The sequence below is a fragment of the Pongo pygmaeus genome, chromosome 7 (assembly GCF_028885625.2).
Source record: "Pongo pygmaeus isolate AG05252 chromosome 7, NHGRI_mPonPyg2-v2.0_pri, whole genome shotgun sequence".
NCBI lineage: Eukaryota > Metazoa > Chordata > Mammalia > Primates > Hominidae > Pongo > Pongo pygmaeus.
The window spans coordinates 92,704,321-92,728,264 of NC_072380.2; the positions used below are offsets into that span (position 1 = coordinate 92,704,321).

A 23,944-nucleotide genomic window follows, 5' to 3' on the forward strand; every position below is an offset into this window, starting at 1 on the left:
GGACTTTCAGGGGAATGAGTTGCAGAAAGGGAGATGGCAGAGTCCTACAATTATTATATGGCAAAATAATTCTCCAGAATTATGCCTGTATCCAGAGAAGGTGTGGAAATATTTTTTTTCTTCACCTTCTTCTTACATAAGGGGGGCCCTTAGTCTTCCTGTAACCTTATAACTAATGATATCACTCACTGTTATTTGACTATACAATGGTTAAACAGATATTTGTGGGCTGGCCTGAGTGGTTATATTAGTTCTATGGGGAAACTATTCTTGAAGTTCTTTTTTTTTTTTTTTTTTTAATTTACCGTGCCTCCAAGACAAGTTTATGTTTTGCCTTTTTTTTTTTTTTTTTAAAGGATGAAGGGATATATCAAAAATGAACGTACACTCCACAATGTGGGAACGGGCCTGAGCATAGGGGCTCAAAGGCCCTGTTACAGAGTTTTTGTGAGTTTATATACCCGCTACTTGGGGTACGCTCTATGTAAACGAAGAGGATGAAGTAAAGTTTCAAATTAATTTACTCTGTACATGCCCTGTGGAGAGGATATTTGCTGTCATAGCTGAAGTATGAATCGGCCTTATGTTCCCTGCCTCCACACCCTATTTTACTGCCTCATCTCCCCTCTGAGAGATGTGATCCCCATGAATCTTTATGGGAGGCAGAAGGACCGATGGTCTTTTTTCTGTAACTGCTTCATGCTGGCTCCGGGTGTAGTGCCTACCTATTGGGGATTAAGGAACTCTCATCCTACTCCAACTAGCGGAGGCAGGGTAGCTTTCTGATGGCCAGTGGTGGTGTCTTTACCTGGAACTGGCTGGAACCTTTGTTGCATGATCATCTGAAGCTTGATGGTCTCTTTATGCTGGCATGCCAGGTTTCTGGGTTCTCTCTCCCTGAGCAGCCCTGGTGACCCTGCTCTTCCTCCTGGCTGGATCTCCAAAATATGTTAACGGTGGAGGGTGTCCAGGTTCTTGGCATCTTGAACAAATGGCATCTTGAACAAAGAATTGGACAAAATGCACAAACAAACCAAGGAAGGGACGAAGGGATATTGAAAATGAAAGTACACTCCACAGTGTGGAAGCGGGCCTGAGCATAGGGCCTCAAAGGCCAATTTTTGAGACAGGGTCTTTCTCTGTAGCCAAGGCTGGAGCGCAGTGGCGTGATCCTGGCTCGCTGCACCTTCTACCTTCCTGGGCTCAGGTGATCCTCCCACCTCACCCTCCTGAGTAGCTGGGACTACAGGTGTGTGCCACCAAGCCCGGCTAATTTTTGTATTTTTTGTAAAGACATGATTTCACAATGTTGCCCAGGCTGGTCTTGAACTCCTGGGCTCACATGATCCACCTCCCAAAGTGCTAGGTTTACGATTCTTGAATTTTAAATAAATAGTATACAAATGAAATGTTTTAAACTTAGGAAGTGCTTATGTCTCTATTAAATATATTGCTATCGCATGCTAATATCTTTACATTAGGAACAAGCAGTTATAATAATATCCCTTATTCCTCAGCTCTCTCCAAATTGGGTGCATGTCTTGATTTTCTACTGTTATTGGCCAATATATTTTTTGTATCACTGTAAATATTTAATGGAAAGGCAGTAGAAATAGATATATTTTATATTTTCTAAAGATAGTTTCAGTTGTTTAATTGCCCAAAATTGGTTTAGAGGACTTTTTCCAAGTACAGAGTCTATCTGCTGAAAATATCTAATCTTCACAAAATACATTGTTGAACAAATTCACATATTTTGAAAATGGAATGGACAGCAATGTCTATGGGGAATCCTTGCTAGTTATCAACCTATCCTAAAGTTGCTTGATTTCTTTCTTTTTTTATTTTTATTTTATTTTATTTTATTTTTTATACTTTAAGTTCTAGAGTACATGTGCACAACGTGCAGGTTTGTTACATATGTATACATGTGCCATGTTGATGTGCAGCACCCATTAACTCGTCATTTACATTAGGTATATCTCCCAATGCTATCCCTCCCCGCTCCCCCCACCCCACGACAGGCCCCGGTGTGTGAGGTTCCCCAGCCTGTGTCCAAGTGTTCTCATTGTTCAATTCCCACCTATGAGTGAGAACACGCAGTGTTTGGTTTTCTGTCCTTGCGATAGTTTGCTCAGAATGATGGTTTCCAGCTTCATCCATGTCCCTACAAAGGACATGAACTCATCCTTTTTTATGGCTGTGATTTCTCTTTCTAAATATTCTATTTCTCCTGAAATTATTTGAAACTTCAAATGAAAATCTCCAAATATGCATGGCACCAAATTCAGCACAAAACTTATCAGAGCAAGTAGCATTTATTTGGCATTACTCTTTTCCTAACTGACCTCCTTAATTTTTCATTAAATTTATATCATGGTTACCAGATTTGTGAGTTAATTTGAGTCAGTTTCTAAAATACCACATTAACACAGAAGACATTTAAATACAAGGATTCAGAACAATAAGTAACACCTTGTTTTAGGCTTTTTCTCTCCACTTACACCATCTTGGTGCTAGTTACTATTATCTCTTTTCTTTTTTTGAAAGAGAGTCTCACTCTGTCGCCCAGGCTGGAGTGCAGTGGCACCATCTCAGCTCACTGCAACCTCCACCTCCCGGATTCAAGTTATTCTCCTGCCTCAGACTCCCAAGTAGCTGAGATTACAGGCGCCCACCACCATGCCCGGCTAATTTTTGTATTTTTAGTAGAGACGGGGTTTTGCCATGTTGGCCAGGCTGGTCTTGAACTCCTGACCTCAGGTGATCCGCCTGCCTCAGTCTCCCAAAGTGCTGGGATTACATGCGTGAACCACTGCGTCCTGCCTACTATAATCTCTTAATTGACATTTTACAATAACTTCTGAAACTGGTCTCTATTTCCAGTCTGCCATCTGCAATCAAATCTCAACACAGTAGCCAAAGAGATATTTTAAAATAAATCAGATGGTGTCACTTTTCAGCTTAAATTCCATTAAGTGCTGACTACTGCACTTAAAATAAAATTCAAACTTTTTACCACAGCCTATGAGGCTCTGCATGACTTAGCTTACCTCTTTTCTTGTTGTTCTTCCCCCTCATTTCTGTATTTCAGCACCACTGGCTTCTCTGTGTTCCTCAAAGAAGTCCAATTTGTCCCCTGCCCAGTTCTTTGGCACTTGAAATCTTCATTAGGAGTGCCTGACTCCCATCTTTCCCAAATCTGGATCCTGCTCTTCTTCAGGTCTCAGAGTTCTCTGCCTACCTATGTCATGTCATCCCCTAGACCACCCAGTCCTTCTCTAGAATACTATCCTGTCTTATTTCCTTTGCAGCACGTGTTACTAACTATAATTATTTTATCTATTTATAGCTATCTCTCTGTTTGTCTTCCCTTCCCACTAGAATTTCAGCTCAATGAAAAATGGATCTTACCTTGTTCTTAGACACTATCACTTGGAATTGTTCCTGGTACATATAGCAGTTACTCAATAGGAGTTGATTTCTTGGTATTTTAAACTCCTATAACCTACATTTTAGAATTTAAAGAAGGCCTCAAAGACTATTAAGTCTGACCTTTCTGTTATAGATAATAAAAATGAGAGCACAGAGAGGTTAAATGACGTATTTGGCAAGTGAAAAGACAAGTACTAGAATCCAGTTCTAATTCCATAACTTCACACAGCTACTCCATTACAGCTAGTTAGCTAGTCGCCCTGAATTCTTTCCCTAATTCTTCAGCTAGCTTGATCATATTTCTCTTCTTTCCCTAGATAATTTTAAGCTGTTGTTTTGTCCATTCATCACGGCTAATATAATTTATTTGTGAGTCTTATTAGCCTTCTTATTAACTCTATGAAGTGCTTTGTGATTCTAGTTATGAAAACTATCTTATGAAAATCAACCATCACATGTGAAAAAAGCCAGTCTACAGCAGTACTGCACACAGTGCCTATAACAAAGGCTCAGTTATGCTGTTGCAGGAGAGAGTCAATAATTAGTAACACATTTCTAAAGGTCTCTCTTGCATAATTTTTGTGTCCAGATGTCTATGACATTTGGGTTCTAAAATAGAGTTCCAAATACCACACATTCATGTACATTTTCCAAGAATAATTGGATGATTTTGAGTCTATTTAATAAACATCAGGACTAAAGATGGGCTACTTCACAAGATCAAATTTATTCATTTTAAACATCTATTTTGATGTGGAAAGTATTTGGCATAAATACAATTAAAAGAGTGCCGGATTGTAAATCCTTTGAAGTTTTTGTTTATGATCTATCTCTTCCAACTGCTAGTAGTGTAAAAATGGAATGTAATTTGCATAAAATTTTTCAATTCACATGTTCTTAGAGCTTAACTATTAACAATTTCCACAAAACACTCTGGTGGATCCCCATGGCTGGGGGTGCAAAGTCCAAGTGCCCTAATAAGGTACAAGCTTCCTTTCCTGCATCTGGTCCTGCCTACCTCTCAAGCGTCAACAGCTGCCACTCCCTTCCCAAAGTTTATGCTCCAGGAACACTGAGTTGCTTGTAATTCTTGGAACACAATGGAATGTTTCTTGTTTCCATGTCTTTCTGCATACTGTGCCCTTTCCACTTCACTCAGCTTAGTCCTATGCAATCTACAAGTTTCAGTTCATAGGCCACTTCCTGTAAGAAACTGTCTCTGATGTCCTCAAGTTGGGTGAGGTAGACTTAGAGTTTAACTTCCTCCCTGAGTTACAATGAATTATAACTAATTGTTTATGCATGTTTCCCAGTAGGCCATGGACTACTAAAAGGAGCTCATCTTTGCCTCCACAACATCTAGTAGCAGTTAAATAAAAGTTAAATGAGTCAGGTATATTGGTGTGCCTGTAGTCCCAGCTACTCTGGAAGCTGAGGTGGGAGGGTCACTTGAACCCAGGAGTTCACGACTGCAGTGAGCTATAATTATGCCACTGCCCTCTAGCCTGGGCAACAGAGCAAGATCCACCCTTTCCCAAGAAAAAAAATTAAATTAATAAAAAATTTGCATAATAATTGGGAGATATACCTAATGCGAGATGACGAGTTGGTGGGTGCAGCGCACCAGCATGGCACATGTATACATATGTAACTTACCTGCACATTGTGCACATGTACCATAAAACCTAAAGTATAATAATAATAATAATAATAATAAAAGAAAAAAAAAAGAAAAAAAAAATTTAGGGAAGAAATGCTTTTGCAAAAGCTCAATAAAAAAAAAAAAAAAATTTGCATAATAAAATTAAATCAGCAAAAAGCAAAGGCTGGACTTCAGTGATTACTAGGTGTGTGAAAAACCTCAGTTAACTAGAACTGAGTCAATTTGCTGAAATTTTGAAAGAGGAAGATTTACACTTTATGTTTTTTGTTTTTGAGACAGAATTTTGTTCTTGTTGCCCAGTTCTGGAGTGCAATGGCATCATCCCAGCTCACCACAACTTCCACTTCCCGGGTTCAAACAATTCTCTTGCCTCAGCCTCCCGAGTAGCTGGGATTACAGGCATGTGCCACCACGCCCGGCTAATTTTGTATTTTTAGTAGAGATGGGGTTTCTCCATGTTGGTCAGTCTGGTCTCGAACTTAGGTGATCTGCCTGCCTCGGCCTCCAAAAGTGCTGGGATTACAGGTGTGAGCCACCGCGCCGGGCCTACACTTTATGTTGTTGTTTTCCTTTATGTTTTTAAAAACAGTTTCAGTATTTCTTTTTTGCTTTTACCAAGGATCTCTTCTGTTGTTGTTGAGACAGAGTCTTGCTCTGTTGCCCAGGCTGCAGTGCAGTGGTGCAATCTTAGCTCACTGCAACCTCTGTCCCCCGGATTCAAGTAATTCTCCTGCCTCAGCCTCCCGAGTAGCTGGGATTACAGGCATGCGCCACCACGTCTGGCAAATTTTTGTATTTTTAGTAGAAACCGGGTTTCACAATGTTGGCCAGGCTGGTCTCAAACTCCTGACCTCAAGTGATCCGCCCACCTTGGGCTGGGATTACAGCCATGAGCCACTGTATCTGGCCTCACTAATTCTTTCATTAATTTTAAAGAGATCCTTGGGCTGGGCATGGTGGCTCACACCTGTAATCCCAGCACTTTGGGAGGTCAAGGCGGGAGGATCAGTTGAGACCAGGAGTTCGAGACCAGCCTGGCCAACATGGTGAAACCCCATCTCTACTAAAAAACATAAAAATTAGTGGTGGTGCACACCTGTAGTTCCAGCTATATGGGAGGCTGAGGCAGGAGAATCTCTTGAACCAAGGAGGCAAAGGTTGCAGTGAGCCAAGATTGCACCACTGCATTCCAGCCTGGGTGACAGAGCAAGCCTGTCTCAAAAAAACAAAAAAAAAGATGCTGTATATTTTTTAAATGAATATAGATATTTGAAATTAATAAAATATAAATTTATTTAAAACAATACTTAATCCACAGAACTGATGTCATTATATAATATTACAATCTGCATATTAATGCATTCATTCAACAAATATCTATTGAGAACCCAGTATGTGCCAGGCCCTGTGAAGGTACTGGGAACTCAGTAGTGAACAAGCTAGAGGTAGTTCCTGTCCTCAAGGTGCTTATAGTCTAATAGGAGAGACAGACAATAAACAAACAGGTAATAATAAATGAGGTGACTCTTGTGAATAAAAAAAAATCTGGAAAATATGTTAGAATAAAATAGGAGAAAATGAAACAGGTATTCAAATAAGGCCCTTCCAGAAAAGTAAGTTTTAGACTAAGATCTAAGGTCTAAGAAGTAGCTAGCACAGAAAGAGGTGGGGGAATAGCATTCTAAAGAGAGGGATCAGCATGTGCAAAGGCCTAGTTAAAGAAGAGCCGGGCTGGGTGTGGTGGCTCACGCCTGTAATCTCAACACTTTGGGAGGGTGAGGCGGGTGGATCATGAGATCAAGAGAGCAAGATCTTCCTGGCCAACATGGTGAAACCTCGTCTCTACTAAAAATACAAAAATTAGCTGGGCAGGTGGCGCCTGCCTATAGTCCCAGCTACTCAGGAGGCTGAGGCAGAAGAGTCGCTTGAACTCGGGAGGCTGATGTTGCAGTGAGCCGAGATTGGCACCACTGCACTCCAGCCTGTGACAGAGCAAGACTCTATCTCAAAAAATAAATAAATAAATAAATAAAAAGAAGAAAAAGCCACATAGTCAGGCATGGTTGCTTGTGCTGAAATCCAGCTAATAGGGAGGCTGAGGCAGGAGGATTGCTTGAGGCCAGGATTTCAAGACAAACCTGGGCAAAACAGTGAGACCCTATCTCTTAACAACAAGAAGACTGGGCTGGGCGCAGTGGTTCACACCTATAATCCCAGCATTTTGGGAGGCCGAGGGCAAGGCAGCTGGATTGCTTGAGTCCAGGAGTTCAAGACCTGACTGGGCAACACGGCAAAACCCCTCTCTACTAAAAATACAAAAAAAAAAAAAAGGTCATGGTGGTGAGCATCTATAGTCCCAGCTGAGGCAGGAGGATCTCTTGAACCTGGGAGGTGGAGGTTGCAGTGAGCCAAAATTGAGCCACTGCACTCCAGCCTGGGCAACACTGTAAGACCCTGTCTCAAACAACAACAACAACAACAATAACATGGCTGGGTGTGATGGCTCACACCTGAAATCCTAGCACTTTGGAAGGCAGAAGCAGGAGGATCGCTTGAGCCCAGGAGTTTGAGACTAGCCTGGGCAACATGGGGAGACCCCATCTCTGTTTAAAAACAACAACGAGAACCTCATGTGTGGCCGGGCGCGGTGGCTCACGCCTGTAATCCTGGCACTTTGGGAGGCTGAGGTGGCCGGATCACGAGGTCAGGAGTTTGAGACCAGCCTGGCCAACATGGTGAAACCCCGTCTCTACTAAAAACACAAAAATTGGCCAGGCGTGGTGGAGGGCGCCTGTAATCCCAGCTACTTGGGAGGCTGAGGCAGGAAAGTCGCATGAACCCAGGAGGCGGTGGTTGCAGTGAGCCGAGATCGTGTCACTGCACTCCAGCCTGGGCGACAGAGTGAGACTCCATCTCAAAAAAAAAAAAAAAAAGAAGAAGAAGAAGAACCTCATGTGTTTGAGGAACTGAAATAGGGCCATTGTGGATGGATACAGCATGCTGGGCAAGACCAGATCATGCAGAGCATGTGGGCCATTACAAGGGATTTCCTTCTAATCACAGTATGAAAAACGTGGACAGGGGTAGGCCAGTCACAGTCTATCTAAATTACTTCATGTAGTGCTGATTTATGTTGCATTTACATAATCACCTAATTTTATTAGATACTCAAATAGTATTTAGGAAGTTATTTTTCAGAACACAGAATAGAATATTGCCATACTGAACATCTTCTCAGAATATGAACATTTATTTTAGTAGATCTAGTCAACTGTATATTGACAGAAGCTTGGCCCTTCATGGTGCCCTCTCATCCAACCTTAAATGGATATTCACAGAGAAAAAGGGCTATTGACAGAAGGATCCAGAAAGCAAAATTTTCTCTCTCTTTTTTTTTTCTCAGAGAGACAGAGTCTCGCTCTGTCGCTCAGGCTATAGTACAGTGGCATGACCATAGCTCACTGCATCCCTGAACTCTTGGGCTCAAGTGATCCTCCCACCTCAGCCTCCACATGCCCCACTCCTAGCTATTTTTTAAATTTTTGTAGAAACCGGATCTCATCATCTTGCCCAGGCTGTTCTCGAACTCAAGAGATCTTCCCGCCTCAGCCTCTCAAAGCGCTGGGATTACAGGCGTGAGCCACCATGCCTGGCCTAAAATTTTTTCTCTTTAACTCTGGGCACACTGGTTCCAAAATGCAACATTCTCTCCAGTTGATTATTGTCCTGGCCATGAAATTCCAAAGGAATATGACCTGAGATTGAGCTGGGGGTGGAAGCAGATGCTTTTAGCTAGGGATGAATGTTGCTGTCTTCATACTTGAATTCTGGAAGATCACTCTACTGCTAGCTCTTTTATTCTCATTGTTTGTTCTTGCATAAGCTGAATTTTTGTGCCTCCAAGGTATTCTCCCAAATGAAGAGAAGTTGGTCAATGGGAACAAAGTTACAATTAGATAGAAAATAAATTCTGTACAGTTGGGTGACTATGGTTAATGGTAAAATATGTACATTACAAAATAGCTAAAGGAGAGGCCTTTGAATATTCTCATGACAAAGAAATGATAAATGCATAAGGTGATGGATGTACTAACTACCCTAACTAGATTATTAAACAGCATAGATATTTATCAAAACATGTATTATTACAATGTGTCAATTAATTTTTTCAAAATAATATAATGATCATAAGCACACAATACTAATGAATATCTATGTAGTATTTTATGGTTTGTGAATGCACAATTCCTATAACTTGAGGCATTTGTCCTTTACTGTGCTCTAAGAGAGATTGAGAAGTCAGCTGTCAGCGATTTCCCTGGGGTCTTGAAGCCTTGGTGATGTAAGCACTTTTCTTCATTGGGTTAAACTTAGGAGGAAAGGAAAATCTGCTGAGTTAGTATTTTTGGTGGCAATAAGCCAATTTTCCTTTCCATATGTTGTTTGTCCTGGAGCACTTTTATAAGGTACATGGGATTCATTTCCACTGAAGGAGAGGCCGTACAGCATAGGGGAAAAATGAATGACACAGGACTGTATCATTAGTTATTTACCATGATCTGCAGAGGGGTATAAAAATTGGGAATGGCCAGGCATGGTGGCTCATGCTTGTAATATCAGCACTTTGGGAGGCTGAGGTGGGAGGATGGAGGCTGGGGATTAAGAATGGGCACAAATTCAGGCTGCCATTCCAGAAAGTGAGCAGGTTTTCTTGATTTCTTGTACAAAACAGGTTGCTAGAAGGTCGAGGCTGGGAAAGTTTGGTTTGAAGTGCTGGCCCTCACTGAGGTGGGGTTTTGGACTAAGAAAGGACGCCCAGTTTGCTGATTGAGTTCAAGTGATGGTTGAGTTCCCAGTGCTCTGACAAGGGAAGTAGAGATTACTGCAATCGTAGCATATGGGAAGGATTTGGAAAGGAAGGCTTCCTGGAGGAAGTACTTTCTAAGCTGAGCTCTAAATCACGGAGATGGAATTTTGGGTACAGGAGTGGGATGGGAAATAAGTGAGGTGTGCTGGTGTGTGGAGCATGGAGGAGAAGCTTTTATGCAAAATATAGTTAATGAAGGTGTGTTCTAGGAACTGAATGTAATTTGAAACAGTGTGCAAGTTGTGGGGGAAGGGGTGATTGAGAGGAGGCTAGAGGTGTGCAACCAATTATGAAGGACAAGCTCAAGATTTAGCTGAAGATAAGGGTGACCCAATAAGGGTTTTAAGGAGAATGATCGGTTGATGAATATCAATAAATATCAGTTGGGTGTCATTGTGAAGAATGGATTGGAGGGGTCAGGAGGTAAAACAGAAGACCAGTCAGAGGCTGTTGTAATAATGAAAGTGATGGATAGTGATGAACTGAACTAAGGTAGTGGTGGTGGAGTGAGTGGAAATGGTTGGAATTAGGAAGTGAAATTAGTAAGACTTGATATGTGTTTGGAAGAAGGGAGTGAGGGAGAATAAGGAGTCCAGCTTTATTCTAGGTTTCTGGTTTAAAGAGGAGGTAGATGATATGTCTGTTCCTTAGGCAGGATGGCACCCAAGAGAGCTGGCTCAGTGTTCTTTGCATTAGGCCACGCTCCCTCCTCTCTACTGCAGGTCATGCTCTGGTGAGAGGGAAGTCTGGGCAGCCAAAGGGCAGCTATGAATTGAATACGACAGTCATGATTTCCCAAGGTAGTCCTGTTCTATGCCTACTGATTCTCATCTGGTTTATCATTTTTCTGGAGAACAGCATCCAGTTTGGACCACAAATTATAGTCACCTATTTATATGGGTGACTGCCCTTAGAAGGAAAAATGTTAGTTATTTTCTTAATTTAAAATTATTAATAAATTTTTAAAAATATTATTATTTTTAGAGATAGGGCCTTGCTTTTGTCTCCCAAGCTGGAGTGTGATGGTGCCATCATAGCTCACTGCACCCTCGACCTCCTGGGTTCAAGTGGTCCTCCTGCCTCAGCCTCCCAAGTAGCTGGCACTACAGGCATGCCACCAAACTTTGCTAATTTTATTTTTTGTGGAGTTGGGGGTCTTACTTTGTTGCCTAGGCTGGTCTCGAACTCCTGGGCTCAAGCAATCCTTCCTTTTGGGCCTCCCAAAGTGCTGGGATTGCAGGCTGAGCCATTATGCCCAGCCTAGCTCTTTTCTTGAACACAAAATTTTTACTGGGGTTGCAGATGTAAGGTAGTGTGTGAAAGAGATGAATGGGGTAAAAAAATTTAGTAATGAATAATCCATTATTCATATCATTTATTTGAGTAAAATTACTGTGATAGAAATTCTAAGTTATATCTATTCTGACTGAAAAAAGTTACTGAACTTTGGAAATTATTTAATGAAGCACTATCTTGGGTACATTAAACAAAAGAAAAAAACAGAAATTATTTCACCCTAACCTGTCACTTTATTTTTTAATTTGTGAGTAAATACTATAAAGAGGTGTAATAAACCATGGCCACGGCCATGGCTACAGTAGTGTATATTTTTTGCAGAGCCTTTTTTTTTTTTTTCACATGGATGTGATTTAATGTAGAAGAGATTATTCTTAGGATATAATTGGGCTTTACTCCAAAGTGGATGAAGCTCAATTATATTCTAAAGTGAATAGTTGATTCCAGGGCTATGAAAAAGATTTCCTGGATCTCTGAACTGATGAGACTGTTCTATAGCTCCATGTTAAAGTCTTAAAATCCACTTAATTTTTTTTTTTTATCTAGAAGCCTCATTTGTATATTTGTAGCCCACCTCCTTCCAAAAAGGATCCAAGATAGCTCAAAAAGATTGAGTCCCCATTAGAAACCAGTTTTTCATAGTAGTTGATATGTTTCTAACCCCAAACTTTTTTTGAAAGCTAACTTATACAGGCTGCCTTGTTATTTCATTTTCAAACAGATTGCATTCCAAAAATGCATTTCAGGGTTGGCTCTTTGGAAATTGGAATACATTTTTTTTCAGAAACATTGTGATGGTTGAGTTCCCAGGCTAGTGCACAAAAACCTGGTCAACTTTGGATGTATACTACTCATTTGAATTCTGGGTTCTAGAAGTATTACTGAGGAGAGTGGAATAAATAGAGCTTTACCCCCATTTTCTATATAAAGAGGAAAATTCCAGAAAATGTGAAGCCTGTCTTATTATCTCCACCCTTTTCTTCATGTTTCTCTCTCCTGTTGGTGTTTCACCAGGGCCTCTGTCCTAGCCCAAGGCAGCACTGCTTCCCTCCATTTGGGCCTGTTCCAACTCCTAAATAATGTTGTATTTCCTAATGATTGCTTCTTTCTTCCCTAATAAAACTTCGATGCCTTCAGCGTAGTTATCTTAACTTCCCATTAAAGCATTGAACACCCATATATGAATGACTAATGAATTCTCAATATTTGCAGAGCTATTTTTAAAAAGACAGGGAATATATATTATTTCAAACATGTATGACATGGGGGAAAGAACGTTGTGCAATTGAGTAATAGAAAAGGGGTAAATTCAGGTTAGGATAAGGCAGTTTTAGACTAGGGCTTCCAGAGTTAGATTATTTAAATTCCTACTTTTATTTGTTTGTTTGGTTATAGTCTCTGCCTTTCCTTTTAAATGAGAGCAACAACTAACATTAGCATATCACTTTATAAATACTATGATATACATTTGAACTGGTAAGGGATTATTTCTATTTAACAGAAAAGGAAACCGAGGCTCAGAGAAGCTAAGTGCCTTACTCAGGACCTCTAGCTGGTAGGGTTGAAGCTCAGATTGAGAATCCGGTTTCTAAGACTCCTCTTCTGGGCTAGTTCTGATGCATTAGACTCTCAGAGGTTCCAAAGTTCCAAATATCTCCATGTTTATAGTTTAGGCTCTGGCACTGCTGCAAAGAGAAGAGCATGGAAAGTCAGGGATTTAGTTCAGCAATGCCATTCCCAAAGCAGTTTCTGTCAGAATTTAGATGTGCCTCCTTGGCTGGGCGCAGTGGCTCATGCCTGTAATCCCAGCACTTTGGGAGGCCAAGGCAGGCGGCTCACTTGAGGTCAGGAGTTCGAGACAAACCTGGCCAGCATAGTGAAACCCCGTCTCTACTAAAAATACAAAAATTAGTTGGGCGTGGTGGCACGCACCTGTAATCCCAGCTATTCAGGAGGCTGAGGCCTGAGAATTACTTGAACCCGGAGATGGAAGTTGCAGTGAGCCAAGATTGTGCCACTGCACTCCAGCCTGGGTGACACAGCAAGACTCTGTCAAAAAAAAAAAAAAAAAAAGTTGTGCCTCCTCTTGTCAGAAATGGTTGCTATGCTAATAGCTGATGTAAATGAGATTTGGTCAGAAGAGAGTGGGGAAAAGGAGTCAGGAATAAATGGAAACATTTTGCATATTAGAGAAAATATATACTTAATATGTATATGTATATAATAATGACTTTATATTGCATATCATCATCAAAAAACATAGATCATACCTTCCATAAATATTTTTCAGTGTTCCATTATTGATAAGACAATGAAATTATGTATCCTATAAATGTCAGTGTTTAGGAAACTTTCAGAGGTGGAGAACATACACTTGCTGAAATAGGGAAGAAATGAAAAGTAAAATTTAAAAACAGAGGCACAATTCAAGAAGCTATGATATTCGTGGTCGCAATCAGAATGAAAATGGAGCCCAGTCAAACATGTACCTGTATGTTTGGAAGAAAAGTGCTCTAATGACAAGCTCTGCACATGGCAGGGAACCTTCCTTCCTATTCCTAAATGACGTGCATGGACGTGTTAAACAGCCTTGGGTTACTTTCTCGTTTGGGGCCAATCAGCTATCATCAGTGAAAAAGATTACATAGGAAAACACAGATGCCCAGAAGTCCTGACTGTAGCTTTGGAAGTGAAATGCTGAGGGTACCATTTAGGTATCCCTCAGGGTGCTTAAATGTATAAACCCCTGAACAGGCCGGGCGCGGTGGCTCAAGCCTGCAATCCCAGCACTTCGGGAGGCTGAGGCAGGTGGATCATTTGAGGTCAGGAGTTAGGCCTGGCCAACATGGTGAAACCTTGTCTCTACTAAAAATACAAAAATTAGCCGGGCGGTAGTGGCGTGCGCCTGTAATCCCAGCTACTAGGGGAGCTGAGGCGGGAGAATCCCTTGAGCCTGAGAGGTGGAGGTTGCGGTGAGCCGAGATTGGGCCACTGCACTCCAGTCTGAGCGAGAGGGTGAGACCCTGTCTCAAAAAAAAAAGTGATGGAGAAAGAGCAGAGGCAAATAATTTACTCTTCATGTTAAAAAACGTTTACAGGGACACCTGGACTTAAAAATAATATTAGGGTGGGGCGCAGTGGCTTATGCCTGTAGTCCCAGCTACTCGGCAGGCTGAGAGGCTGAGGCAAGAGGATCGCTATAGCCCAGGAATTCAAGGCTGCAGCGAGCCATAATTGTGCCGCTGCTCTCCGGCCTGGGTGACGGAGCACTGCCCCCAACCCTCCTGTCTTTATTTTTGTTTTGAGACAGAGTCTCACTCTGTCACCACGGCTGGAGTGCAGTGGCATAATCCAGACTACAACCTCTGCCTTCCAGGCTCAAGCAATTCCCCCACCTCAGCCTCTCCAGCAGCTGGGACTACAGGCGCGTGCCACCATGCCCAGCTAATTTTTGCATTTTTAGTAGAGTCGGGGTTTCATCATGTTGCCCAGGCTGGTCTCGAACTCCTGAGCTCAAGTTATCCTGCCTTGGCCTCCCACAGTGCTGAGATTATAGGCGCAAGCCATCATGCACGGCGACCCGTCTCTAAATAATAATAATAATAATAATAGACAAACATTTATCAAAAGCTGTTCAATAACGAAAAACCTTTGCAACTGAGTGATGAAAGGAAGGTGCTAGGCTATTGCCTGCATTCAAAAGAGATGAGTCATAGAATCTTACTGTGGGAAGGAAAGAAAGGGGTTCTTGTCAAGGGGAGGGATGAGTGGGCAGAATGAGCAGGGAGGGTTGTAGTAGATTTTAAAAAATTGCTGATAATCTATCAAACCCTATCGAATCTATCAAAGTGAAACATGAAGAGTAAATTATTTGCCTCTGCTCTTTCTCCATCACTTTTTTTTTTTGAGTCAGGGTCTCACTCTCTCGCTCAGACTGGAGTGCAGTGGCCCAATCTCGGCTCACCGCAACCTCTACCTCTCAGACTCAAGGGATTCTCCCGCCTCAGCCCCCCTAGTAGCTGGGATTACAGGCGCACGCCACTACCGCCCGGCTAATTTTTGTATTTTTAGTAGAGACAAGGTTTCACCATGTTGGCCAGGCCTAAATCCTGACCTCAAATGATCCACCCGCCTCAGCCTCCCAAAGTGCTGGGATTACAGGCTTGAGCCACCGCGCCCGGCCTGTTCAGGGGTTTATACATTGGATTGGAGAAGAATATCCCAACAATGAAAATGTTAATCCACTTACTTTAAACAAAGGCTAGGCATTTAAGTAGGCAGATAGGATGGAATTTGATACCATTTAGGGGTGATTGGATCTATTTGAAATTCAGAACCTCCTCAAAGAATGTTAGGGCTAAATTGGGGCAAAATAAGCATTTTTTCATTTGTTTTGAATTTTATTTTGGCAGGTAGAAGGACTTCTTGTTTGTATAGAAGAAGTACACTTGGCTTTATTAAAGTATAGGAAAATTCACTAATATCCATTTACTGTACTGTATTTTATTAGTAAAAGAAAGATTTTAAAGTCAAAGAGGTAGTCATATACATTGGTAATTCTTAATATTCTTTACTCAGATAATTTGTTATTATTTATTTAGACATGAAAATACTATGAGCCTCTATAACCTTAAGTTCCAGTGCAAATTATTATTTTGTTCTGTTTTTTTTCCACCAACAATCTTTGCATTGTGCTAGCACACAATTCTCACAGTTTAATAAAGGAGCTTCTTTTGTATTTTAAGAGCTGTGCAGAGCAAGTACTGTATCTCTTTAAATGTAAATAATATATAAATTATGTTTTCATCAAATTATATTAAAATCTGCTATCTAAATACATTTATGCTAAGAGTCCCATATTTTTGGTTTAATGAATATTTGTTAAATAAATGAATTCTTATATTGAGAATTTAAGAACAAGGTACTTTTTTTAAGAGCAGATTTAGTTAGATAAGACAGGTGATACAGTACGGATGAAAAAAAGCAGATATAATTAAGTCCACTGGTAGCAGAATAACTTAATATTATACAATCCTTCTGGTTCAATAAGACTCAGAGATGTGATACTAAAACTCAAAATATACAAGCATTTTTTAGTATACTGAGCTTGTTAAATTCATTATTTCATACAGTCTTCATAATTTCTATCTCCAAAATATCCCTTAAGTATGTCTACTCCTCTCTGTTGACACTGCATTCCTTAGTCCAGGCCTTGAACACTGCTACCCTGGGCTACACTCGATGGCTTTTACTTTACTCCATTCTCTACACAAATTAATTTCTCAAAGTGAAACCAGACCATGTCACAACCCTCTTGCTGTCCCACAACCCTTAGAATAATCTCCATGTACCTTACTATGGCTGTACGGCCGTACCGATCTAGCTCTGCCTTTTCTCTAACATCTCACTTTATTCTCCTCAATCATCCACTTCATTCCTGGCAAGCATCTTCTTTCAATTCCTCCAATATTATAGTATTTTCCATCTCTGGATCTTTATGGGTGCTATTCTGTTTCAAAAACGCATTCCCTGCCTAAAATATTATCATACTCATTCTTATCGAAAGTTTCTCTTTCATCCAGCCTGGGCAACACGGCAAGACCCTGTCTCTACAACATTTTTTTAAAAAAATTAGCTGGGCATAGTGTTGGGCACCTGTGGTCTCACCTATTTGACAGGCTGAGGTGGGAAGATGGCTTGAGTCCAGGAGGTCGAGGCTGCAGTGAGCCTTGTTTGCATCACCGCTGCACTATGGCCTAGGTGACAGAATGAGACCCTGGCTCAAAAACATAAAATAAAAAGTTTCAGCTGGGCACAGTGGCTCATGCCTGTAATCCTAGCACTTTGGGAGGCCGAGGCAGGTGGATCATGAGGTCAGGAGTTCAAGACCAGCCTGGCCAAGATGGTGAAACCCCGTCTCCACTAAAAATACAATTAGCTGGGCGTGATGGCGAGCGGCTGTAATTCCATCTACTCGGGAGGCTGAGGCAGAGAATTACTTAAACCCGGGAGATGGAGGTTGTAGTGAGCCGAGATAGTGCTACTGCACTCCAGCCTGGGCAACAGAGTGAGACTCTGTCTCAAAAAAAAAAAAAAAAAAAAAAAAGTTTCTCTTTCCTGTTCTCTTATTTGTATTTTTCATAACATTTGTCACAATTTGTAATTGCTTTGTTTTCAATTGAGTTTTTTTTTCTGTTTTCCTCCTAGATCCATGAGCATAGAGACCATATTGATCTTGTTCACTGATGAATGCCTAGTACAGAGCTGCTGAGTAGTAAATATGCAATAAAAACTCATTACATGGGAGCCAGGCACAGTGGCTGACTCCTGTAATTACAACACTTTAGGAGGCCAATGCAGGAGGTTTGCTTGAGGCCAAGAGCTCAGGACCACCCTGGGCAACAGAGCGAGACCTTGTCTCTACCAAAAATTTAAAAGTCAGCTGAGTGCGGTGGCTCACACCTATAATCCCAGAACTTTGGGAGGCCGAGGTGGGCAGATCACCTGAGGTCAGGAGGTCGAGACCAGCCTGACCAACATGGAGAAACCACATCTCTTTTTTTTTTTTTTTTTGAGATGGAGTCTCGCTCTGTCGCCCAGGCTGGAGTGCAGTAGCGCGATCTCGGCTCACTGCAAGCTCCGCCTCCCGGGTTCACGCCATTCTCCTGCCTCAGCCTCCTGAGTAGCTGGGACTACAGGTGCCCGCCACCACACCTGCCTAATTTTTTGTTTTTTTTTTTTTTTTTTAGTAGAGACAGGGTTTCACCGTGTTAGCCAGGATGGTCTCGATCTCCTGACCTCGTGATCCGCCCACCTCAGCTTCCCAAAGTGCTGGGATTACAGGCGTAAGCCACCACGCCCGGCCGAGAAACCCCATCTCTACTAAAAATACAAAATTAGCCGGGCATGGTGGAGCATGCTTGTAATCCCAGCTACTTGGGAGGCTGAGGCAGAAAAACTGCTTGAACCCGGGAAGCGGAGTTTGCGATGAGCTGAGATTGCACCATTGCACTCCAGCCTGGGCAACAAGAGCAAAACTCTGACTCAAAAAAAAAAAAAAAAAGTTAGCCAGGTGTGGTGGCAAGCGCCTATACTCCTAGCTATTTGGGAGGCTGAAGTTGGAGGATTGCTTGATCCAGAAGTTGGAGGCTGTAGTGAGCTATGCTGGCACCACTGCACTTTAGCTTGGGTAACAGAGTAAAATCCTGTCTATAAAATATCTATCTATCTATCTATCTATCTATCTATCTATCTCATGAGAATTAGTAAATGAAGAAATGAACAATAACCTTGTGAAGTGCACAGGTTTTTCAAAGGGGTCAACATTATTTACTAATGATCACACACCTGTTAAGTGGTGAACCAAACAGAAGTTAAGACCTTGTGATCGATGGTCTAAGGTTCAGTTTTACTCACTGATTGGCTATCTAGCTATCTCCCGCTCTTGCCACACACCCCTGTTGAGAAAATTACTTAATAATAGGAGCAAAGCTAAGAATAGGCATGAAACATGAAGGGCACAAATAATAGATAAATTTGTTATGTCCCATACGTGAACAATGAGCAGACCAAATATGATAGCTGAGAAGGAGAGACATTCCTTAATATCCACAGGGGACTGGTTTGAAGACCCCCCCATGAATACCAAAATCCATGGATGTCCAAGTCCCTTATATAAAATGGTGTAGTATTTGCATATAACTACGCACATCCTTCTGTATACTTTACATTTAGTAGTCTAGATTATACCTAACACAATTTAAATGCTATGTATAATACCTAACACAATGTAAGTGCTATTTATAATATGTAACACAATGTAAATGCTATGTAAATATTTGTTATACTGTATTGTTTAGGGCACAATGACAAGAAAAAATTGGGGGCCAGGCAACTTGGCTCATGTCTGTAATCCCAGTGCTTTGGGAGGCCAAGGTGGGAGGATTGCTTGAGCTCAGGAGCTCAAGACCAGCCTGGGCAACCATAGGGAGACGTTGTCTCAAAAAGAAGTAAAAGAAAAAAGTGTACATGTTCAGTACAGATGTAATTAAAAAAAAATTTTCAGCTGGGCATGGTGGCTTATGCCTGTAATCCCAGCACTTGGGGAGGTCAAGGCAGGCAGATCACTTGAGGTCAGGAGTTTAAGACCAGCCTGACCAACATGGTGAAACCCCATCTCTACTAAAAATACAAAAATTAGCTGGGTATAGTGGTACATGCCTATAGTCCCAGCTACTCGGGAAGCTGAGGCAGGAGAACTGCTTGAACCCGGGAGGGAGAGGTTGTAGTGAGCCGAGATCATGCCATTGCACTCCAGCCTGGGCAACAGACTGAGACTCTGTCTCAAAAAAAAAAAAAAAAAAAAAATTAAAAATTTTTTTCTTTTTTACACGAGCCAGTTCTATAATAATGAGTAACATTTTCATGTACCTCTTTTTCCATCTCTTTTTTTTCTTTGCTATTTTATTTCTTCCTCGACTCTACCTTTGTAAAATTGTTTGATATGTATTTCATGGAGGTGATTAATATATTCTCTGTGTAAAGCATCTGGAAACTCTAAGAAAAAGTAAAGAGGAAAATAAATCTTTACAATTAAACTATGTATATAATTTTGTATCTTACTAAAACCTATTGTAGCACAAACATTTTCCCATATTACAAAAAATTCTTCACAAGCATGGTTTCTAATATCAATAAAATAGATGATATGGATACAATCTTTCAAAATAACAAGTCCTGTCCTTCAATTACTCATTCATCTTACAGTGATATGTTGAGCATACATTGTGTATTATACATTAACAATACCACCACCAAGCCTTAGGGCTTCAATCTGATTTTCCTAGAATTTAGTAGTCATCTTTTCACACTTCGAAGCTATATTGTGGACCTCTATAATTTCAGCAGAATTACTCACTCTCTCCTCTGTGTTCTCATAGCATAGTGTTTATGACACTATTATGATAACTTTTGTTTTATATCATAATTAGTTAGGTGTCTCTTTCCTTCTGTTGATTATAGGCTCCCAAAGGGCAGAGGCTATTGTTCATCCTTGTGTCCTCAGGGCCTAGGACAAGACCTGGAACTAAAGTGGATTTTTTTTTTTTTTGAGACAGAGTCTTGCTTTGTTGCCCAGTCTGGAGTGCAGTGGCATGATCTCAGCCCACTGTAACCTTCCTCCAGAGTTCTAGCGATTCTCATGCCTCAGCCTCCCGAGTAGCTGGGACTACAGGCACGTGCGCCATTGCGCCCAGCTAATTTTTTGTATTTCTGGTAGAGATGGGTTTCACCATGTTGGCTAGGCTGGTCTTGAACTCCTTGCCTCAATTGATCCACCCTCTTCGACCTCCCATGCTAGGATTAGAGGGCATGCTAGGATTAGAGGCATAAGCCACTGTGCCCAGCCTAAATCTTGAATTTATTTTGGTTATATCTGGCTGCTTCTAATTTCCAGTAACAATTTACTCATCCCACAGATATACCCTGGGTGCCACTTTCTACCATGCGTTGTTCTGGGTATGATACATAGAGACCTAACAGTAAACGGAACTGAACAGGCCCTTCCCTTTTGGATCTTATGTTCTAATAGAGGGAGACGGTCAATAAGCAAAGAAGCAACTAAACAAACAAGAAAATTATCACATAATGGTAAATATTTCACAGAGAATTAGAACAAAATGATAGGTAGAGAATGGCCACTTCAGGCTGATCATCAGAAAAGGCCTGCCTTTAGGATATTTCCCCTCTCTCTCCCTTCCTTTCTAGTTCCCTTGCCAATAGGCCTTCGCCATCTCACGCCTACATTAATTATTACAACAGCTTACTGGATGGGCTTCTGGACTCCCGAGTCTACTCCATATCCTGCTGCTAGACTGATCTTCTGTTTGATTGTTGTGGAAAGAAGGGGATAAGTCCTGTGGAAAATTGTAATTTTCTCCTTTGTTAAACACACAGCCTAAATTACAGAATTCAGATCTAATTTTTACTCACCAGACAGAAAACTTAATGACTCATTTAATTAATAAGGGATTAAAATGGGAGAGATCTCTTTGAATTTTGGCTCTGAGACCTTTCTGATTAGAGTTTATGGAGAAGGAATTATACAGTATCTTGGAGGGAGCAAGGACCGAGCCCTTTTTCTTTAACCACTGAGGCTGGACAGAAAAGAACATTCACTCATGGAGCTCCAACAAGGTGCTATAAACTGTACTGAGTGTTTTATTTACCATCTATTATATAAACCTCATACTAACCCTCTAATTAATTAACTTGTCTAAAGTCCCCATCACAAGTAAGTGGTAGAGCAGTGACTAGAACTCAAGTCTGTCTGGGTACGAACCTTCTAACCTTATGAATTATTTGGTTACAAATGATATCCTGAGAAATATAAGAAAGATAAGCAGAACTACAAATCAATTGAAAGAGAGCAGTACTTGGAACAATTATTTGTAGAATAAATGAATAAACAAAAATAAATAGGATAATTTACACATAAAGTAATCATTTAGGGAAATGGAAAGGGAAAGGAAGTAACCACAGTTAAAGATATTTGTCTGTTCACTAACGCAACAAATACTCATTAGTACTTACGCTGTGTCAGATGCTGTGCTTGGCACTGTGGATATTATTCCTGCTCTTCTGAACCTTACAAGCTGGTGGAACAGGTAGACATTAATATATACGTGCTTTGAAAGAAAAACGCAGCCTGTTTTGAGAGTTGGACCTGAGCTACCTCGGAGCGTCCTTGGCGACTGATATTTAAGTTGGAACATGAAAGGTAAATGGGAGTTTGTTAGGCAAGGAAGGAGGTTATGAGCATTCACAGGTCTCGAGGCAGAAAGCAGTATGGTGTTAGAAGAACTGGAAGGGGAACACTTTGGATAGAACGTGATGAAAAGAGTGGGGAGGTGGAGGTCAAGGAGATCATGCAAGAACTTAAAGATTTTGAGCTTTATCTTAAGAGCAATGGGTAGACATTGAATGAGAGGCTTAAACCTGAGGGACAAGACCAGATTTATATTTTAAAGAGCTCATGTGTCTTCATGGGAGAGCACAAACTAGAGAGAAACCAATCTGAATGCAGAAAGACTTCTTAGGAAGGGTCATTACAAAAAGGAGGTGAGACTTGATAATGGATCCCATTGGTAGAGAGAACTGGAGGACTCAAGAAACATGTAAGAGGTAGAACAGCCAGTATTTGGTGACTGATTGGATAAGAGAGTTTGAAGGACAGGTTTCTGGAATGACTTATCATATTTCTAATGTAAATAATAACCTGGTACTAGTTAATGGGATTAGGGACCCAGATGGAGTGAGAAGTGTATCAGAGTTAATATCATAAATTCCATTTGAAGAAGTAAGCCGTTGAAAGAATGCAGTTGGGGCTGGGTATATCAGCCAGTTGTGATAAAGGATAAAACTCATTGGCTGATGACAATGATCTCTAAACTGTTTTGATTTCTCATGCCTATGAGTAAAAAAAAAAATTTACTAAGTAGCCCCATAAATTGTATTTATTTATAAATCATAAGATATTGTCGATCTCTACATTAAATATTAGCAATGATTGATTTATTGTATGGATAAAATAAATAGAAATAAAAATGGTAACTATGTCTTCATGTACTCCAATAGATCATGATACTTTGGAGATAACTAGTCTAGAGAATTAAAAAAAATAAGGTACTGTTCTTTCAGACGTACAACTACTGGAAGTTATAATACCTTAAATCTATTAATTTAAATGAAATCATAGAGAGGGCAAGTTAACCTTTTTAAGATTAATAATCAGTCAACACCATGAAGGCAAACTTCTAAATTTTAAGCTAAATGTGGAATAACTTATTCAAATTGAGAGGCAACCAACCTGGAGCCCAAGTAGCAACTCCAGAAAAGTAATCAAAGACTGGCTGGTCCCAGAACAGACAAAAAAGCTTCAAATATCTAATAGGATATTAGGGTGAGAGTATATGTTTATCTATTAGTTCGAACTGTGTGACTTGCACATCACAAAGACGCAATGTGAGCCAGCTCAAGCGAAAAGAGAAATTAATAGGAGGATACTGGAGTGTTTTACAGAGAGTAGTAATGTGAAACTTAGGGAATTGGACCCAGAGACCTGAATCACATTGGTTCCCACAGTTTCAAGCCTCTGTTTCTTTGCATATCAACTTCCTTCTTTACTGTCTTTTTTTTTTTTTTTTTTTTTAATGGAGACAGAGTCTTGCTATGTTGCCCAGGCCAGTCTTGAACTCCTGGCATCAAGCAATCCTTCTACCTCGGCTTCCCAAAGTGCTGTGATTACAGGCACAAGCCACTTTCTTTTATATTAATTAATTTTCTTTTCTTTTCTTTTCTTTTTTTTGAGATGGAGTCTTGCTCTGTCACCCAGGCTGGAGTACAGTGGTGTGATCTCAACTCACTGCAACCTCCCCCTTCCAGGTTCAAGCAATTATCCTGCCTCAGCCTCTTGAGTAGGTGAGACTACAGGCGTGTGCCACCATGTCCAACTAATTTCTGTATTTTTAGTAGAGATGGGGTTTCACTATGTTGGCCAGGCTGGTCTCGAACCCTGGCCTCAGGTGATCCACCCGCCTTGGCCTCCCAAAATGCTGGGATTACAGGCATGAGCCACTGTGCCCAGCCCTAATTAATTTTATTTTCATAACCTATGAAGTAGATAC

At 40.9% G+C, this 23,944-nt stretch overlaps 1 long non-coding RNA gene across 1 annotated transcript in view; it reads right to left on the reverse strand.

Moving 5' to 3' along the window:
- LOC134740020 (uncharacterized) overlaps nt 1-23,944 on the reverse strand; it is a 98,248-nt gene that overhangs the window by 43,022 nt on the left and 31,282 nt on the right. The window contains exons 4-6 of the long non-coding RNA XR_010127247.1: nt 13,532-13,638; nt 12,801-12,946; nt 809-998 (exon numbers count right to left, since the gene is read on the reverse strand). This is a non-coding gene — a long non-coding RNA (uncharacterized LOC134740020). The remainder of the gene's footprint in view (nt 1-808; nt 999-12,800; nt 12,947-13,531; nt 13,639-23,944) is intronic.